Consider the following 19165-nt stretch of genomic DNA (forward strand, 5'->3'; position numbering starts at 1 on the left):
AGATAGATAGATAGATAGATAGATAGACAGACAGACAGAGACAGACAGACAGACAAGTGTCAAAGCAGTGAGACCAATTGATGTGGGTAGAATTAAGATTTATGGATATATAGTGAAAGAGGGGAAAGAAAGAGTAAAAGAGACAGAGTGAAGGGAGAGAGAGAACGACAGGCAGAAATGCAGACAGAGGAAGGGATGAGTGGAACAGGGATGTATAGATATAGAGTGAGAAATTTAAAAGAGCGCACATGTGCACAAGAGAGAGAGAGAGGTGTAGAAGCAGTGAGAAAGAGGGATGTGGGTAGAATTAAGATTTATGGACATATATTGAAAGAGGGGAAAGGAAGAGTGAGAGAGAGAGAGATTGAAGAGACAGAGACAGGCAGAAATGCAGTGAGACAGAGGGATGGATAGAAGTAAGATGTACAGATTTATATTGCGAGATGGGAGAGGGAGAGAGACAGAGAGAGAGAGAAAGAGAGAGGGGGGGGTAGAGAAACAGTAAGAGAAAGAGAAAGAGAAAGAAAGAAAGGTATTTACTCATTTTGGAGATCATCGTAACCATCACACTGTATCTAGGCGGTATATTATTATCTTTTATTCTATGCAAAGCTTCAGTTTGGTTCATTCCACACGAGTATTTCTACATAAGAAATGTTTTTTTTCCGTCTCAGAGTCTCAGGGTTGCTTTGGTAAAGCCGTATACGACCGGCCGTGCCAATAAAGTGTTAGCAATGAACAACAGATCGAAGGAGAGGTCTTATGATGAAGCGTCTCATCTTTTAGGATTGGACTAAAGCCTCTAATCCGTCCGATATGAGAGCGGATATCCTGCTCCGTTTTCGCTTACGGTCGGGTCTACAGATCTCAGATCAGCTCTTGAAAGGAACCAGAGGCATTTGAGCAACAGGGACAGAGCTGGATAAAAACACCAAGTGTGTGTGTGTGTTTGATTGACAGCTTGTTTTAAGATCAGTGCTTAACACAGAACGACAATGAGCAGCCTGCATTTGTGCACATGATTAAATCTGTCAAAGAAATCGCCTCAGAAATATTTTTACCATTCTGTTAATTAGTGACTAATAGATTGACAAGACCAAAAAGGAAGAAGCAGAAGATTTAAAAAAAAAAAAAAAAAAAAAAAAAAAAACATGGTTGCTCCTAGTGATGAGCACCAATACGACCAAATTAATTAGGCATGAAACCATACACTCGCTCCGAACAAAAAAGTATTTTACAAGATTTGTAAATACTGAAGTCCCACTGTGACGGAGTCTCTCCTGTCAACACCAGCTGTGTCCCTCGGCTCGCAATGCACGTTTTTTCCCCTGATAGCACAGAGCTTGGACAGAAACAAAAGCGCTCAATGATGTTATTTATATCCCTCGAACCGTTGACTACACGCCCCGGACCTGACACAGGTTTGTAAGTGCGAAGGCAAAATGTGGACGCAACAGGTGATGAGTCCTAACTCGACAAAAGGACGCTTTTCACTTGCGCGATTTACAGCAATCATCCAAAAAAAATTAATTTCCAAAATTTACTACTCCTGCATCACAAGAGGACAGCGGAGGGGACGAGTGAGGTGATAAAATTTTGTGTGCCATTTAAGCTTAATTATGAGCTCATAAAGGTTACAGGGAGAAGAGGGGAATGAGGGAGAGGAAACATGATAGAAGAGAGATTAGACAATGAAGAGGGGGCAGAATGAGAGGAAAGGCATTTTCAACCACTGAATGAGAAGAGAAGAGAAGAGAAGTGAAGTGAAGTGAAGAGAAGAGAAGAGAAGAGAAGAGAAGAGAAGAGAAGAGAAGAGAGAGAAGAGAAGAGAAGAGAAGAGATAAGCAGAAGAGAAGAGAAGAGAGAAGAGAAGAGATAAGCAGAGAAGAGAAGAGATAAGCAGAGAGAGAAGAGAAGAGATAAGCAGAGAGAAGAAGATATAAGCAGAGAAGAGAAGAGAAGAGAGAAGAGAAGAGAAGAGAAGAGATAAGCAGAGAAGAGAAGAGAAGAGAAGAAGAGAAGAAGAGAAGAGAAAAGCAGAGAAGAGAAAAGCAGAGAAGAGAAAAGCAGAGAAGAGAAGAGAAGAGAAGAGAAGAGAAGAGAAGAGAAGAGAAGAGAAGAGAAGAGAAGGCTGTTTTTCTTCAGGTGCTACTTCAGCCCTGAAGTACTTCAGAAACAGAGGGACTTTAACTGGCGCCCTTCAGACTCTGCTTTTGTCCTGAGGGAGCTCCTGAGCAGAACTTTAATTAAGTGTGAGCGAGCGTGTGAAGAGCGGGAGGTCTGGAGGTCTGGGATGGTCTCTGTGCGGGCTTCTCGCAGAGGTTAAAAGCCACATTAAATTCCCCACCAGCTGCTCTGGACAGTACAAAAGCAGCACCCAGTGGGAGGCCCGGCTCGTCTGGGCTGGAGGACGGAAACGGCGTCTGTGGTGACCGGAGTCGAGCTTCAGTACTGTACGTGCGGGTCGACGCACGAAGCGGCCGTTAAACCCGACGCTGAGACGCATGCGAGGGGGGAAAAAGATTAGACGTCATGTTAGTGAGCTGCTCCGAAATGATTAGGAGTGAAAGCTTAAAATGAATAAAAGCTATGCCTATAAAAGCGCTTTTGTGTTTGAAACGGGTGATATTTGATAAATAAAATAAAACGTAAATAAAAAGATGACTCTTATTATTAGGGTTGAGGGGGAAGTCTGTCGCTTGTTATTAAAGGGAAGCGAACTTAAAGTGCGCCAGAAAAACACATGCAGATGTTCAATTAAGCGCCGGAGCCCACGGTCTTGGCTCATGTTTGCGCTCCGGCCCACATTGTTTGCAGAGCAACAACCGTTGCCAGTAGCAACACAGTCCACTCCCGTTTCCAGGAGCCTGTTGCTAGGCGACCGGCAGAATACTTCCCAAACCAAACAATGCTGTCCCCAGAGCGAGCTGTCTATCTCACATTAACCAGAAACTTACAACAATAAATACGTAACCTATTCATTTCAGCCTCTCGGGGGTTGAGAGGGGCAAGGCAAAAGAAGGGGGGGGGGGGGTTCTGGAAGAGGAAAGGGTGGTGTTGGGGTAAAAAAAAAAAAAAAAAAAAAAAAAGAAAACAGCTCGGCTTCCAATTATATCCCTTCTACAATTATTTGTGGAGTTACTTTCAGGAACTTTGAGCCCGCTTTGATCGGGAGCCTCCAGATCAAAACATACCAGGAATGTAAAAGTAATCAGGAAAAAGAAAAAAAAAAAAAAAAAAAGAAAAGAGTGGAAGGGAAACAGGAAAAGCTGTAGCTTTACACCTCTATTTCACAAGATGGCTTTTACAACCGCTGGGTGTGTGCTGATAATCAACTGAACAACACACTGCATTTTAACAAGCACACACTCAGGAAATATATATTTACATCTATTGGTTTTGGTACATCTACATCTAAGTCGCAACAGCTGAAAGTGCGATAAAAAAAAAAACACTGCGAGTTCTGTAACAATCAGGACGGACACACAGCCCAGGGTCAGTAAACACTCCAGAGATTATTTAGACTTTTTTTTTTCTTTAACAGCGTTATTGTTATTACAGTCAGTACCATCAGAAATGGTGCGTTATTGGCCCTTTTTGCTATCCATAATGTTTACTATTACAGTTAGCATAAATCTTACTCATCACTACAGTATGTCAAAAGTTTGGAAACACAGGGTCGTTTATGGTTTTCGATATACATTTATGTTCATTTTGTTTCTATCTAAAGAGAAAAAAAAAACTCCAAAAGCCAAAAACACATATCAATTACATAATGAATGACTGAAAGAAAGTTCTGTGGACAGAGGTGACATTTCTGGCTCGAAAAGAAGAACTTGTGTATAACGAGAGAAGATTGTTTTGGAGCAAGGAAGGTTGAAGGCTTATTTCAGGTAGAAGAAACCAACATGGCAACCATTCCACCCTTCAACACACACCATGCGACTCTGTCTGGAGTGCAGCTCACTGGAAGCGACTTTACCATACGACAAGCAAGTTTTATTTAGAAAGCAAACAGTCTTCTGGAGTGATATCTATAATGGAAGGTCCTGCCCAGTCACTGCACCTAAATGCTATTGTAACTGCTCTGGGATGAAGTGGATCACAAGAAAGAAATCTAGTGATCAACTAGTAAAGAACAACTTTGGCTTTTCAAGTTTTCAAGTTTTTCAAGAACCATAGCAAAGTTTTTCACATGAACGTTTGGAGAAACGAACTGTCCAGATGCCGAGAGCTTGGAAAGCTGTTCTTTATTCTAAGGGAGTATTTTTTAATGAAAATAAAGTCTGGACATGTATATCTCTGTTTGGTTGAAGTAAATGTTCATACTGTTACATGACCTAGTTTGTTGCATAGGATAAAAAAAAGAACATGCGCATGTCTCTCGAAAACCATAAACCAGACGATGTTTCTAAACTTTTGTCAGGCATAAATGTCACTGTTATTATAGATACTATGTTCTGGAAATGTAAGCTATTATACATATTACTTTGGAGAAAGTGCATGACGTTTTGATCAGAAATGTTGCCATTATTACAGCTGTGGTAAGAAATGTCAGTATCTTAACAGAATGTTAATGTAAAAACTGCCAACTTGATTTGTGCTGCAATTTCAGTAAAACGTTTGATTTAAACCAGTTTTATTTGTGTAGCACTTTTGACAAATGGACATTGTCCCAAAACTGTTTTAAAGAGATTAAGAGGTTATAAAATATGAATTTAGTCCCTATAATTTTATAAAAAGTGGCAACAGTAACAAGGATTAGTTCCCTGAGGAAGCAACCCTGAGAGGAACCAGATTCAGTAGGAACCCATCTTCATCTGGATGTCACCGAATGCCCATTTATTATAGTTTTATCATCGTTGAGGTGTACTGTTCAGTGAAGGGGGGCTTAAATGCAGAACTGTTCATGCAAACTGCAGTCATAAGCCCTTGGAGCGGTTTGTTTATTTTAACTTACAGTTCACTTCAAATTTAGATCTCGCTGTGCTGAATTTGTTCAGGGTTTCACATTGCAAAAGACTTCTATAGCTGGGAAGTAGATGACTGATCTTAAAAAAAAAAAAGAAAGAAAGAAAGAAAGAAAGAAAAACATCTGAATGTATCTATATAAAACGAAACCCAGCTCAAAGGATGGACATCAAGAGTGACAAGGGCAAACTGTGTGTGAGTCAAGAACAGGTTTCATCTTCTAATTAAGAATGAAGATCTTATCCAAACTCCCATCATACACACTAGTGTGAAGACAAAGAATTTCTCACATACACATAATAATGAAAGCAAATTAAGACATGATTTCTACAGCAGAAGAAGTTGGTCAGCTTGTCTCATTTGTTTTTGGTTAACGCAATGAGAGCTGTATAGAGACCTACAGGTGGTGAGATGAGACGTGAGGAGAGGAGAATAGAAGGAGAAGAGAAATAAAGAGAAGGAGGAAATCATCAAGAGTTAGAAGGCAAATAGAAAGTACAAGACTACAAAAGGAAAGAAGGGAACAGATACGAAATAAAATAGACAAGAAGAGAAACAGAACAGAAGAGATATGGTGGGGCAAAAAAAGAGATGAGAAGAGACAAAATAGACAAGATTCAAGACATAGAGAAGAAAACTTTAGAAAACAGAAATGAAAGAAGAAAAGTTATGAAAACAACAGGAAAAGAAGAGAAATAAATGGAGACGAGAAGAGAGAAAAAGAAGGGGGGGGGGGGAGAAAATCTGCAAACTCAGACTGATCTCCTCATCCTCCCTCTGTACTCCATCCATCACCACGACAGCCCATCGTTGCCATGGAGACCGTTTGTTCACACTTACAACTCGTCGCTTCCCAGAGCCCTTTCCCCATCAAAGACACACACACACACACACACACACACACACACACACACACACACACACACACACACACACACACACACACACACAGAGAGTAAACCTTTCCAGATTTCCACTCTCAGCCCAGTGGTGGAAAAAGGAAAAGTGTTTTGAAGCACTTTGAAGCGCAGCTGTGAGGAGGAAGCCCATGTCCTCCTCATAAACTCTTACATGTGGGTGTTTCGACAAGGACACAGCCCCTCACCGTCCTCTCCGTCCTCCCCTCCCCCGATTTCACTGAGGACAAAATGGAGCATCTCCAGCCCCCTGCTATTAAACCACCTTGTTGCCCATAGCGATTGAACAACAGAGGGAAAAATCACAAGGGAAAGGAAACTAAGGTATCGACGTGCCACTTCAAACATTTCCACTGGTCTCAAACACACATCCTGTCACGTTATTATTGTCATGTGCACAATACAGAAGTGTAGATTAGGTAAGAAGTGACCATGAAATTTCAAAGCACGACAACCATGTCGAAAATACCAGAGATTAAACGTTCAACTTTTTCCAGTTTTCAAGTATCTAGTTTTAGCGATCATGTCCCCAAATAGAGCATTTGATTCTCGACGTGGTGCCGTGACCCGAGATTTGATATGATGCTTTTCTGATCATCGTGACTGCAATGGTTTTATATATGAATGACTGCTGACAAAAACAAAAACAAGTCTTTCTTTTCTCCTCTGACATCAGCAGGGCTCTCAAGTCTCACGCATTCACCGTGAGACACACGCGCGTTCACCGTGAGACACACGCGCGTTCACCGTGAGACACGCCGCGATCACCGTGAGACACACGCGCGATCACCGTGAGACACACGCGCGATCACCGTGAGACACACGCGCGATCACCGTGAGACACACGCGCGATCACCGTGAGACACACGTTTTTTTAAAAAGGAAACCTTTTTCTCTCTCTTATTTAGTATTGCTCTTTAATAAAGAAAAAGTACTTATTACCCGATTTATTCGATGGAATAATCGGTAAAATACTTCATTACTAAAATAATCAATAGCTGCAGCCTTAAATTGGTGTGCTGAGAGTAACAGAGTCTTTTCACATAAACTGAGCTGATTAAGCAAAGATAATAGGAACTTTATAGTTATAAATGGATGCTTAAGTACATTTGACGGCAAATACTTCGAAAAATTGTAGCTAGCATTTTAACTTAAATGTGACATGCTCACTACTGGGCGCCTTTTAGGATGATGGTTCTGCTTGGCTGGTTAGCTGTTCAGGGTTTCCCCTCTTGCACTTTTCTCATACACAATGGAGTTTACACTGCCACCATCAGCCTTGATTCCAACAGTTCCAGAAAATTCATTCTTTGATGAATCATAGATTACCAAGCAAGCAGATTAACAAGGTTTCGATATTGTTTCAGAGCCTTGCTTGTAACTCCTTGCTAAGTGCAACAACATTGTTGATGCATCGTCTGTGAATTACCTTTTCGTTCTCCGGTGCAAGAATGAGTTGGGACGTGGTGCTTTCGAAACAGTTCTTGAGTATACACAGCAATCATCACCAACTATGAATTCATGTTGATGAATGTATTTAAGACTCTTCCAGATCAAACGATCATGAACAGCTACGTTCACTGTGTTTTAACTGTTTTTGTTTTGTTACTTATTTTATGTGAAACGTGTTACTGTTGCTGCACTCAGCCAACAATTGTTGCTGCTGCTGCAGCTTCTGTGCCTCGCTATTGAAACCTTATGTAGCCTTGAACCTGCACTCATTTACTTTTGTCATCCAGTTTGTGTTTCTACAATGATCTTAAGGATTTATGAATAAAACGCTCATCTATTGAGCTAGCTTTGCAGTCACTAATGCTGTCTGGATTTGAGTCACTTATAAGGTAGGCTGAAAAGTAGCAACAAACTTGCTAACACTAATATAGTGATGATGCATTCTAATAGCGGTCTCAGTGACCTCCTAAAGAGAACCATATTTTTCCACCACAGCGTAAATAAAACATGGAAGATAAAAAACAAGTTGCAACAACATTAACGAGAATTTGGTGATGTTTCAAACTATATAATCATACAATAATTATAAAGAAACATATTAGCATTTCAACACCAGTTAAACAGGCAGATACTACACTGACCACAAAGAGACTGTTGATTTTGGGACTGATGTAATGGGACCCACTTAAACAGGGCTATATAAGGTGTTTCCTGTATGTTTTTTGTTTTTTGCACCATTTGAAAAAACAGTGTAAAAAAAATAATAAAATCCCACAATCATTTTGAAATATCCACATATATTCTGGTACCAACAACCATGCCACATTCAAAGCCACTGGGATCATATCCATCCCCCATTCTGGTGTGATCATGAACTGAAGACCTGTTTATGCACGACCTTAATTTCATTGCCAGGAACCTTGAATAGAGAATGGCAGTGTATCTTATACATTTGGTCGGTTGAACGCAGCTTGACTGCTGATTCACATGAATAAACATGGCAACCTGTTGCTAGCAACTTCAGAGCATTTTCCACCCCTTCCTTTTAGCGTTGCATCTTTTTAAAAAAGAAAAAAAAATTCCAGCAGCAAAAAGAGAAATGAGGGTCGAATGACACTTGCGTGGCAAGACCTGAATCACACTGAGCTGAGAGGAAAAAAAACTTCAGTGAAGTGTTCACCAGCTGAAAAGCTAGCATTTACGGACCTGTTCGGGTAAATCTTTTTTCGCGCCGTCTTCTCTGATGGATCCTGTTCAGCCGCTACATTCCATGCTACCGAGTGAGCTAATGAGTGCTTTCCTACTGCATCAAGTTGGCCGAACAGCTTGAAGCCACAGACATACATGTCATATTTTACTCGTGTTTTCGCAGGTCTTTCAGTGCCAGCTCGGTTTAGACAAATTCTAAAAGGTCCATAAACAAACTGCATAGCAGGAAATTTTAAGTGCATTGAATTTAAAACAGAGCAGAAAAATACTTATCCTTGGGGAAAGATGTGAAAAACTTCCTTACCCATCTGCCCACTCTTTCACCTCTTCTACGGCCGTTTTGTTTACTTGCTGTTTTGTTTACGATGGTACCTGTTCTTACATAACGGTGGTGCTCGTTTCATTGCGAAAATCCAGGCATGCGATTTCTCATCACACGTGGATCCTCTTGATGCTAATTATATGTTTATATTCAGTAAATCACAACTCTGCTTCTATAGCGTGCGTGTGCCATAAAGTGTTCAACGCATTACACTTTTCCACATGATGCTGAGGAAAATTGAACTGTATTGGATTTATTTGGTGTTATGAATCTACCAATGTGGAATTTTACAAGCAAACTTTGAAAAATGATACTTTTCCAGCATTTGTTAAAATGGTGCCTTGCTCTTTATAATCATCTGTTGGTTTAGGTATATTCTCTTGGTTATTCCAAAAACAGGTCATGTGACACTTTATTTACATGCCACACCAAGTCACCTCCATTGTTTGACATCTGATGGGACCCTGGTTTTGCATTTTGGTTTGACATTATTTACAGCTACTTCCATGATTAATGGTGCACTTGCCTACTCCTCATATGTGTGACCTACACCTGGCACAAACATGAAGGCAGTAAAGGGTCAGCAGATTAGACTTTGGACTGTTTGCGATTTCATTAACCTTAAACTGTTGCCAAATAAATGCATGTAGCAGCAAATTAACGGCTTCTACACACTATGTATTGAACGCCATGACCAACAGGAAAAACTCTCCAAAGTTTAGCTAATGTGGCTTTTACAGTTATAGCTTAATTTCTATTACAGTTTATGAACATTTCTACTGGTTGTGCACCTATCCAAAGCTAAATAATAGATTAGTGACGTTTTTAGAAAGCTGTGAGTGCTGCAAGTGTTTGTTAGATACATTATATGGACAAAAAGGTTTGTGGACCCCTGATTCATAACTTCTGTATTTAGCTTCTTGAACATTCCATTTCACATTTAATCCCATTTGAGTTATAATAACCGCCACTCTTCTGGGAAGAGATTCCATTCGATTTTGGGTGAGAAGGCCTGGGGTATAAAAACGTTCATCCCAAAGGTGTTCAGCAGAGTTGAGGTTGCAGTTCTTGTTCAAGTGAAAGGAAGTGTGCGCCTCCAAATTTGTGGTAACAGTTTGTAAAGAAAAAAGAATCACATATGGTTGGAAAAGTAATATGTCCTAATACTTTTGTTACTATAGTGTAGGTTCCAACATAACTTTTGTTGTGGATATGTTATAAAACCGAGTACATGTAGGAGAGCAATCAGAGAGCAATCAAAGTGTGTGCAAAAGATACGGAAATGTATCTTATCTACGGTTCAAAACGTGTATCATGTCAGAGTGATAATAAGCACTAACTGTGTCAGAGTTATGAGTGATGTTGGGTGTGGAACATGGAACGTGAAGAGGATATGAGCAACTGGAGAGTTTAAGGGTACAAATGGAAACTAACAAAAACTCCCAAATTTTGCAGCTAAACAAACCAGTAATCAAATCCAAGGAAACCTCTTTAATGCAGTGCAGGATGAGTGTAACACTGATTTCTGATTTATGACACCATTTAATAAATAACGAAAAGTCAAATCCAATCGAACAGCATAGTGTGAGTTTCACTCCCACTGTGACGACGGCCGTGGCCTGTGTTTAAACCCCGGTGTGACGGTTTGACATGTTCTCCTCACAATAGCATAATAACAATTACTATGGAGCAGGAGTCACTTGGGGTTCGAATCAACAAGCATTTCCTCATCTATTCAGACGCTGGATGTGGCCTGAATGGGCTTTTTAGGGGTGAAAAAGACGACTCTGCAAACACACGGCCCTTGAAGGCTGAGGATAAATGCACAGGATGTTCATATGGGCGGAGGAAAGCGCTCTGCGTTAGTCCGGGTGCTTAAAACAGGAACTGGAGTGAACTAGTGACCTCGGGCCTACGGTGTAATGAGGTTACGGTATTCTGCGCAGCGCTCAGATGCATAATGACACCGATGTCTTTGAAAAGCTCGAGCGGAATGCGAAAAGAGCCATTTTTTAACGATAGTGTTTAATTTTTTACCTAAGGGGAATCTCAGCCCTCTTAATGTGAGAATATTAAACTGGAGTGTAAAATAGTAAAGAAGAAAAAAAAAAAATACACGATTAACTGTGAGGTTATATCGGGAAAAGGGTGACATCTGAGAGCGCTCGAGCATCATTCATTCGCTAACTAACTACGAGAAATCATAAATTCCTCTGAAAAACTTATTTACAGTTGCAAAGCTCTGACACTGGAGACTCCTTCTACAAACATCTTTTTACTATACAAGGCTCGATATAATGCTGCAATTTATTAAAGCTACTTCTAACCAATTAGAATCAAGAATTCAGTACAGCTGCAGTAGAGCGGTCTTTAGTAAACATGAAGTGAAATAAAAAAATTTGGCCAAAAACTTTTTTTTTACTAAAAAAAAATACACTGAATATTGATGCAGACTGAAAGCTCGGATCAACGTATTGTCCATGAAAATCATTTTGTTGCATTTTTTAAAATTGAAAGACTTTGATTTCATTATAAAACAAAAGAGTGGGAAGTATTGGGTAGGGGTGTCTATACTGCCCATTTCAATAGACTAAGGAAAAAGAGGGTGGGGGGGGGTTGTAACGAGAAGTCTATTATCATGTAAATCTAAAGCCCTCTGTGTTGGTGACAGGAAATGTAATTAGATGTTGTGTAGCCATGATACAAACCAGGTGGAATGTAAAGAACGCACTGATGAGGGGAGGTTGCAGCAAGGGCGAGTCTGTGTGTTAAAAACATTTTCATTTCTTGGCATGTTGTTACCTGTTGCTGAAGCCTGTTTAAAGCCTGTGCTGAGACATAGAGAGAGAGAGAGAGAGAGAGAGAAAGAAAGAAAAAAAGAAAGAGAGTGAGAGAGAAAGACAGGGAGAGAGAAGAATTGGGATCCCACTCACAAAGCCACAATCAGTGATTGATTTCTATCAGCCCACACAGCTACAGGTGTTTAATGTATTGAGAGACTGAAACTATAAATCAGCACCCTGCCTCTCCCTCTCCCTCTCCCCCTCTCCCTCTCTCTCTCCGTCTGTTTGCACAATCTCACCTCAAACAAACACCTCACACTCTTTCAGCATCAACATACTGAAGTGTCTGTGATTTTCACACGCAAATCCAACAAAACAAGCACAAAATAAGAAATCTCAATCAGAAATTTGCGTCTAGACGCCTTGATTCATCTCGACCGCAGCGATGAATTCGGAATTCCGATTGGTCGGAGGGTGCTTTTCTCTGACAGTAGCGTAGCTGCAGAGTAATCATGTGTGCTTAAATATGTTTTGTTTCTATAGCGACAGCGTGCACAGGGACTTGCACGCCAGAGGCTACAAATCAACAAATCAAAAAGGACCGAATCTGAAATATGGTGAATGTTTCTGTCAGGCGTTTATGTTCGACGGGCACTTTTGCATTTTGTGCTTGTTAAATGTAGACACAAAGGGATAAAAGCTACTAAAAAGGCTACACTATGCAAGCAATGCTTTAAGAATGATAAATAATATTAATAAAACTATAATGAATGGATATTTGGTTTCACCCCAGATGAGGATGGGTTCCCTTTTGAGGTTTCTTCCTTGTACCAGCTCAACAAGTTTTTTCCTTGCCAGTGTCACCATTGGATCGCTCGTTAGGGATAAACCTATATGCACCAGACGTTAATAAATTAACCCAATGTCCATTGTTAAAACCGCTATGCAAATAGAACCGAGTTAAACTGAATTGAAGAAATAAACACTGTCAAACGAGGTGCTAGGCCTTGATCACAAAAAGAGGTGATTCAACAGCCTCAGGCTTTGAAAACGAGGCAATTTATTTCAATGGGCAGCAATTCATCCATTATTTGCACGTCTTTCGGTAGGAACTGAAGAAATCAGAGTTTAGAACGAATCAGTTGATTATAATAATTATTATTATCTTGCCATGACTCTTATTGAACTGAGTCTAGTTAATTTTTCTGCAGCTGATACTAGAAGATCCAGAGTGCTATGTTAAAAAAGGGATAAGCTCTTACAATAGCCAGAGAAGCATTCTTTTTTTTTTTTACCCTAAGCCTGACAAAATAAATACAAGTGCACTTGACTCAACAACAAGGAAATATTTCGGCAGGCAGCGCTGGGCCGGCTGAGGACGAGCAGTGTTACAGAGGGGGCTAAATACAGCCGTAGTGCACATGCATACAGGGGTAAAGATGTCATCAAGAGCCATATCGGGCCCCACACACACACACACACACACACACACACACACACCGAGGGAAACTCACTGCAGCTGTCAGTCTGAGAGCTGAGCTCTGTTAAAAACGCGCAGCGGCATAAGGTTACCGCCAATGCCGAAGCCACTAACACAATCCCTGAGATGTCACTGTGGTCAAATACAGTTAAACACTGCTTAGGGAACGCTCAAACGGTTGAGTAAATTTGAGTCGATTTAATCTATCTGCCAAAATTTCACAAAACTGATCTATAAGCAAATGACAATTTGACAGATCGGATGCCAGTCAGTGTTGAACGAGATGCAACATCATTTCCCACCCACCCTATCGAAGACCACCTGTCAACACCCGAAGGTGCATGCGATTGCATGCTTTCTCTTAGTCAAATGGAGAAAAGTCTTATCTGCTGTCTTACACATACTCAAGCAATATTTTTGTATGGGAATATAAAGACTTTTTGTCAAGCTAACCGGTTTACTTTGTTATTACGTTATGAAAACTAGGACTGGGCAGCACATTGGAGCATTCACATGCCAGGCGTATAATTGTAATTGTATAATTTGTCTCTCCTGTTATCTTAAATGCACTCCCACGAATGAACGCTCCTGCAGGCTACACGCTTGGCTGCTCGTTTTTGTGAGCAGGTGAGGCGTCGAGAGTAAAAGGTGGAGGACGCAGCCTCGCCTTCTTGATGTTATCGTTCTGCATTCTGACTGACTGAGCTGGCCACTTTTGTTCCGATTTCTTCGGCGGGATGTTATTATTCGCCGAGCGACGATAATAAAGTCGTCTGAGAGGAACGAACGTATCAAAGGCTTTTAATCTGAGGTGGATTAAAGCAGATGAAACGCTCAGGCTGAGGATTACAGGAATAAGAGTTCTTCATCCTCGACATTTTCTCAAAGACTCTTTGCCCTCTGACCTGCCTGTGCATGCCACGGCTCCACCCGCAAGTCTAAAGAAAAATGCTAACTACATTTAAAAAAATGTAATAAAAATAAATAAAAAAGATATCCGTTTAAAAAGCTTGAGGCTGAAGGCCCGAGGGCAGCCCCTGTCTTTCCGTTACTCAGCCTGTATTTGTGTATCAAGTTGCCATGTAAACACAGCAGCTGTTCTGCTTCGGCTGGCTTGCAGTTTTCATTCCCGTTCCTTAATTTTCTTTCGTGAAGGGCGTATGGGACGGAATTAAATTGCCTGGTTCAGAGTCCGAAGCCGGATTCAGAAACTTTGTCAAAACAGAAACAGCGAATGATACAGAGTGGGCCTGAGGCTTCTTCTTCAAATACCCCAATGATTAGTGACCTGCAATTATTTCTTTTCAGAATGATTATAAAGAAAATGACGTGAAGGGTGGCAGTAATAACTACATGGAAAGATTTACAAATAGGAGAAATTACTGGCCTGAACACTATCCATACCAATGAGCAAAAGTTTACCCACTCACACTTTTAGGTCACGATATACACCCAAACCTCATCATGGTTACAGATATCACATGCCACTACATGCTGACTGGAAAAGTAAGGAATTGTTGGAAAACCTTCTCTTCCAATTGGGCGGACGCTCTCCTGACTCATTACCCTTCATCTGTGAGGAAACATTTCCGATGTACCAATGGGTGTGGTGTTGTCCGGGATGACTCCGCCCTCATCCACAGGGCACTAGGGCTCACGCAATGCTTTGATAAAGACATTGTTTCTCAGTCATTCAAAAATCCGAGTTGTATATTTGTATATTTCTAATCAAGCAGTGTTAATACCTGAAAACTGATTATCGTTTCCTGCTTTAAAACAATGTAAACACTATAAAAGTCTCGGTCAGGTGACAGAAAAGACGTGCAAAGTGAGTCTCATCCGGACCTTTGGCTGGGACGCAAGTGTCTGACCCAATCAATAATTAACGATGAATCCATGAATCATTTAATCCCTGACAGGGAAGGTCAATCCTGCCTGGAAAAACACCTATGACAACATACTTCATTGCTGAGGCACTGCACCGCACAATCACCAGAGACTTGTTTGGAGTCATGGGTAAGTTTTCTGCTCTGGCGATCCAGAAATCACCAGCACACCTGATACACACACACACACACGGCTGGAAGAAACTTGTCCTCGTCAGCTCCCTCGACTCCGAAGAGCAATCACTCTGACAGACGGAGCCTCTCGTTAATGAGCAGATCAGAGCGGTCCTAACGTGATTAGCGGCCCAGAGGAGAGCCAGGACGAGAGTGGACCGCAGAGTCTCGTCAGCCTGTCTCTCTCCCTCCCCCTTTCTCTTTCTCTGTTTTTTTCGCTCGACGCAGCAATTACCCTCATTATCAGTACGGCTTTCAGAGGCATGTCTGCTCACTGATAAAGAGGGATCAATAGCGAGGCGGATGTGACACCTGGCCCGTAAACCATTGTGACGAGAGGCACTCATTAAGGCGCTTTCCGGTGCTCAGGTGTAACACGAGCGCAAAAAAATGACAGGGCTCGAATGAGAGGACCGGAGCCGTTGTCACGGCCGCTGGGCCCAACGAGTTCCCCGGTGAGCCTGACAGATGTGAGCGCTGAGCATAATGTGTAATTTAATCTACGCTGGCATTGCCGGTTGGAGTCATCGATGATCATCTCCGCAGAAATGTCACTGGCAGTGCAGGGGTTCCTGTAATAAATTCGAAACGCCCTCGCTACACATGTACCAATTTTAGATTTCATTCCACGGTAACTCCACAGCTTTGCCATGGTCTATAAATAAGCTTGTGATCTCATGATGGAATGAGATTTTGACACTTTTTCCCTAAAAGTCACCCAGTGAGCAGAATCATGTCTGAATGTCCAAAATAAGAACACACTTGTCCTAATGCAACCCTTTGTACAGAACCGATCTGATCGTTAGGGGAAAGCGCTGTCAAAATAAACCTGCTGAGCTCAGCAGCTTTGTTTTGTGGGGATTGTCAGGAGTCATGATCTTCTGAGTAATTTTCCGTGCATCCATACTATGCCTATTTAATCATAGGAAAGCCTCATTTACATCCGATACCACATGATATCTTACACTTCTGTGGTTCCAATTAATGCGATCGTTTTGTTTATTAGTATTTTTCTATTTTTATGTCTTGTATCCACTGTAACAAACACGGTGTATTGGGGCAGTTGGGGCAGGTCATATTAAGGAAAGAAAATTAACTAAAAACACGAGCATAAATGTCAAACCACATCTAGTTAAAATCAGTGAGCAGTGGGAAAAAAAAGCATATCAAAGGAATCGTCTACCTGAACCAGATGTTCCAGAACCTTTCACAAACCATTGCACAAATATCCTATAAAACTGGGTCTAGTAGCCGAGACAACCCTGATATTCATATATAGCGCCGGATCAGTACAACCCTGGGCTAAGATGTGCCTTATCAAATACCTTCAAAGTTCAAACATGAGTCTAAATGGCTGTATTTAGTTTTCTAACTTCAATCAATAAAGAGAAATTATCAGAATGATATTCATTTGTTTTTTTCTTGCCTCAGCTTCAAAAGACAGTACGGCTTTAAAACAACCTGTTGCATCTGACGGAGCCGGGGGAACACTTCAGCTTTCTTTTTTTATAAACGCTTTGGACATGCTCACGTTTAACTGTGATGCATGGTGAGTTTTTTTATATACATGCATCTACTATCGCAATACTATATGTTGAACATGGACATTGTAGTAGATTCCATGTAATGATTACAAACATGCACACATACTCAGAATCAAAGCAAGACACCCCAAAAGCAAGATGTACATCCTACTGGGATTAAACGTGATCCTAAATCGAACCAAGCCCTAAGATTTTCATAAGTTTAGTTTAGAAATGCGATTTTTCATTCTCATATTAAGGCTTGTGCTCCCCCTCAAAAAAAAAATAAATAAATAAACTTGAGATAAGACGACAAATAAAAAAATACGTTCTGAAATATTTCTAGAATTCATATCAACTGCTTCTTCTTCACAGCTCGCTGTGGCTTCAAAACAACCTGTTGGTCCTGAGAGATCTGGGAAAACACTCCGGCTTTACTGAGATCAAAACACTAACGGGAATAAAATCTCTTAGAATAAACACACATTAAACAAGGACCTACAAGTGATGCCTTCATTATTGAAATACTTTAAAGCATAAAACCGACTCGGTCTCGATATTGCGATATCGATACCCGGTATCAGATCAGTACGCCGCATGGACAGATGATGATCAGAGATCAGACATCTGAAAATAAAACCCAACCAGTCCGGATTGTTGATTTAATGCGTTCATGTTGGCAAATCTTACCCTGTCACATTGCATCTGCTCATCCTCCAATAAAAAATAATGAATCCCAAAATATTCCCAAATTGATCATGACCATCAGAGACATTTCATTCATTCACACTGAGCTTTAATAATAATCACAAAACCCTGCTTAGGTTTTCCATCGTTTCTTCCCCCACCACCAGATCACTCTGCCTTTAAATCAACCTGTTGCCTCGGAGCGCGCTGGGAAACACTGTTGCTCTTTCCTCTGCGATTTATAACTACAAGATAATGCAGGATCTATGAATCCTTTCGAGCTTTGATAAAGAAGTGTAGAAGATCCTTCGAGAGGATTTAAAGGGGGATTTCAGGGAGTCTGTGTGGCACACAGCAGGGACTGAACACCGTCAATACATGAAGAACGGTTTTCGATCGCAAAAGTGACTCAGGACACCGTTTTATAGAAACACAAATCGGATTTCTAGTTCAAATCGAGTGAATATACATTAGTCGAGGTTCCGACTAGTTTGAACAGATCACCGGAAAACTTTAAGCTAGCTACCGGGGGCTAACGAGAGCCGGCTAGCAAGGCAACAGCTAGCTCGAACAAGTTGAGCATTGAGTAACACTAGAAACCAAGTAAAGTTCCTCAAATAATGTAGAATATATTTTAGCCAAAATGAATTAACACGCATTTAAACAACAAGTTTATATCCAGAGTGAACCAGAAGAAGGCGGTAGAGAAACCAAGCTAGCTGACTAGCTAACGAGTGGCAAAAGAAATCATACCGAGAGAAGAAAAAAACACTGTTCACCTTGTTTTTTCCAGGAGCTTCCCGGTTGTTTTCTTTTCTTTTCCGTCTTTTAGTCTCTCTTACACACTCATATACACTCTCGCACACTTTGAGCTTCGGCTCCAGTTTCCGCTGCTGCTGCTGCTGTTGCTCTCCGCTGTTGGTAAGGAACGGTCTCCAGGGCTACAGTCGCTATGGCGCGCGAGCGCTGGGGTCTCGAGGCAACTGTTGCTACCCTTTTTTTTTTTCTCCCCCTCCTCCTTCTCCCTCCCCCTCACTCTCCCTCCCCTTCCTCCTTATTCCCTCCTCCCCCTCTTTCTCAAGTTCCCGCCCCTCCCTCCTTTACGTCAATAGTGAAAAAAGAAGAAGGGGAGGGGTGATGAGGGGAAGGAAGGAGCAAGGGCGAGAGCGTGTAAAAGTTGGGGCGTGGCCTACCCACAGACCACGCCCCTCACACACGTATCCACTGTAGTAACCCGATTGATCGAGGTTTTCCCGCTACGGCGCGCGCCCGATTCGGCGCGTGCGCTTCCTTCTTTCGCGCCACTGTTAACCGTTTTAGCGCGCGCGGTGAATTTTTTTTTTTCCCCTCAGAAATGGCGGGAGCGCGCCAACACGTCTGTTTCTGACTTCAGAAGCTATTATTCTTTAACTCTATTAGTTTCAGTGTTGTTTTGACACTTAAAATGTACAACAAATTCAGATTTATTCTATGGACGAAAACTTCGTTTCAGTGTTCGCATGGCGTTTTTGTCGCTCCAAACATTTCTTCGATCGTATTAATGTGCCAACGTTACACCTTTTTTTAATGCTATGATATTTTCGATGATGTTTTTAAAGTTAAACTTAATTGCGAATAAACAATGTTGTAAATACGTGTGAAAAATGACCAGCGTGACAGTGTAATAAAATAAAATAAATAGTGTAATATAGATGTAAGTGTATAAATATGTGTACACGCAAAAGCTTTCATTAGCCACCATGGTTGTAATATAAGTGCTGT

General features: G+C 41.2%; 1 protein-coding gene across 2 annotated transcripts in view; it reads right to left on the minus strand.

The window, feature by feature from the left end:
* The window catches only part of rfx2 (regulatory factor X, 2 (influences HLA class II expression)), a 44301-nt gene extending 25888 nt beyond the window's left edge, over nt 1-18413 (minus strand). For both annotated transcript variants that reach the window (XM_046870485.1, XM_046870483.1), the window contains exon 1: nt 18184-18413. The gene's annotated coding sequence lies outside the window, so the exon portion shown is untranslated. The remainder of the gene's footprint in view (nt 1-18183) is intronic.
* Nucleotides 18414-19165: the final 752 nt, after the last annotated feature.

This window comes from Silurus meridionalis, chromosome 17 (assembly GCF_014805685.1).
Source record: "Silurus meridionalis isolate SWU-2019-XX chromosome 17, ASM1480568v1, whole genome shotgun sequence".
Lineage (NCBI taxonomy): Eukaryota > Metazoa > Chordata > Actinopteri > Siluriformes > Siluridae > Silurus > Silurus meridionalis.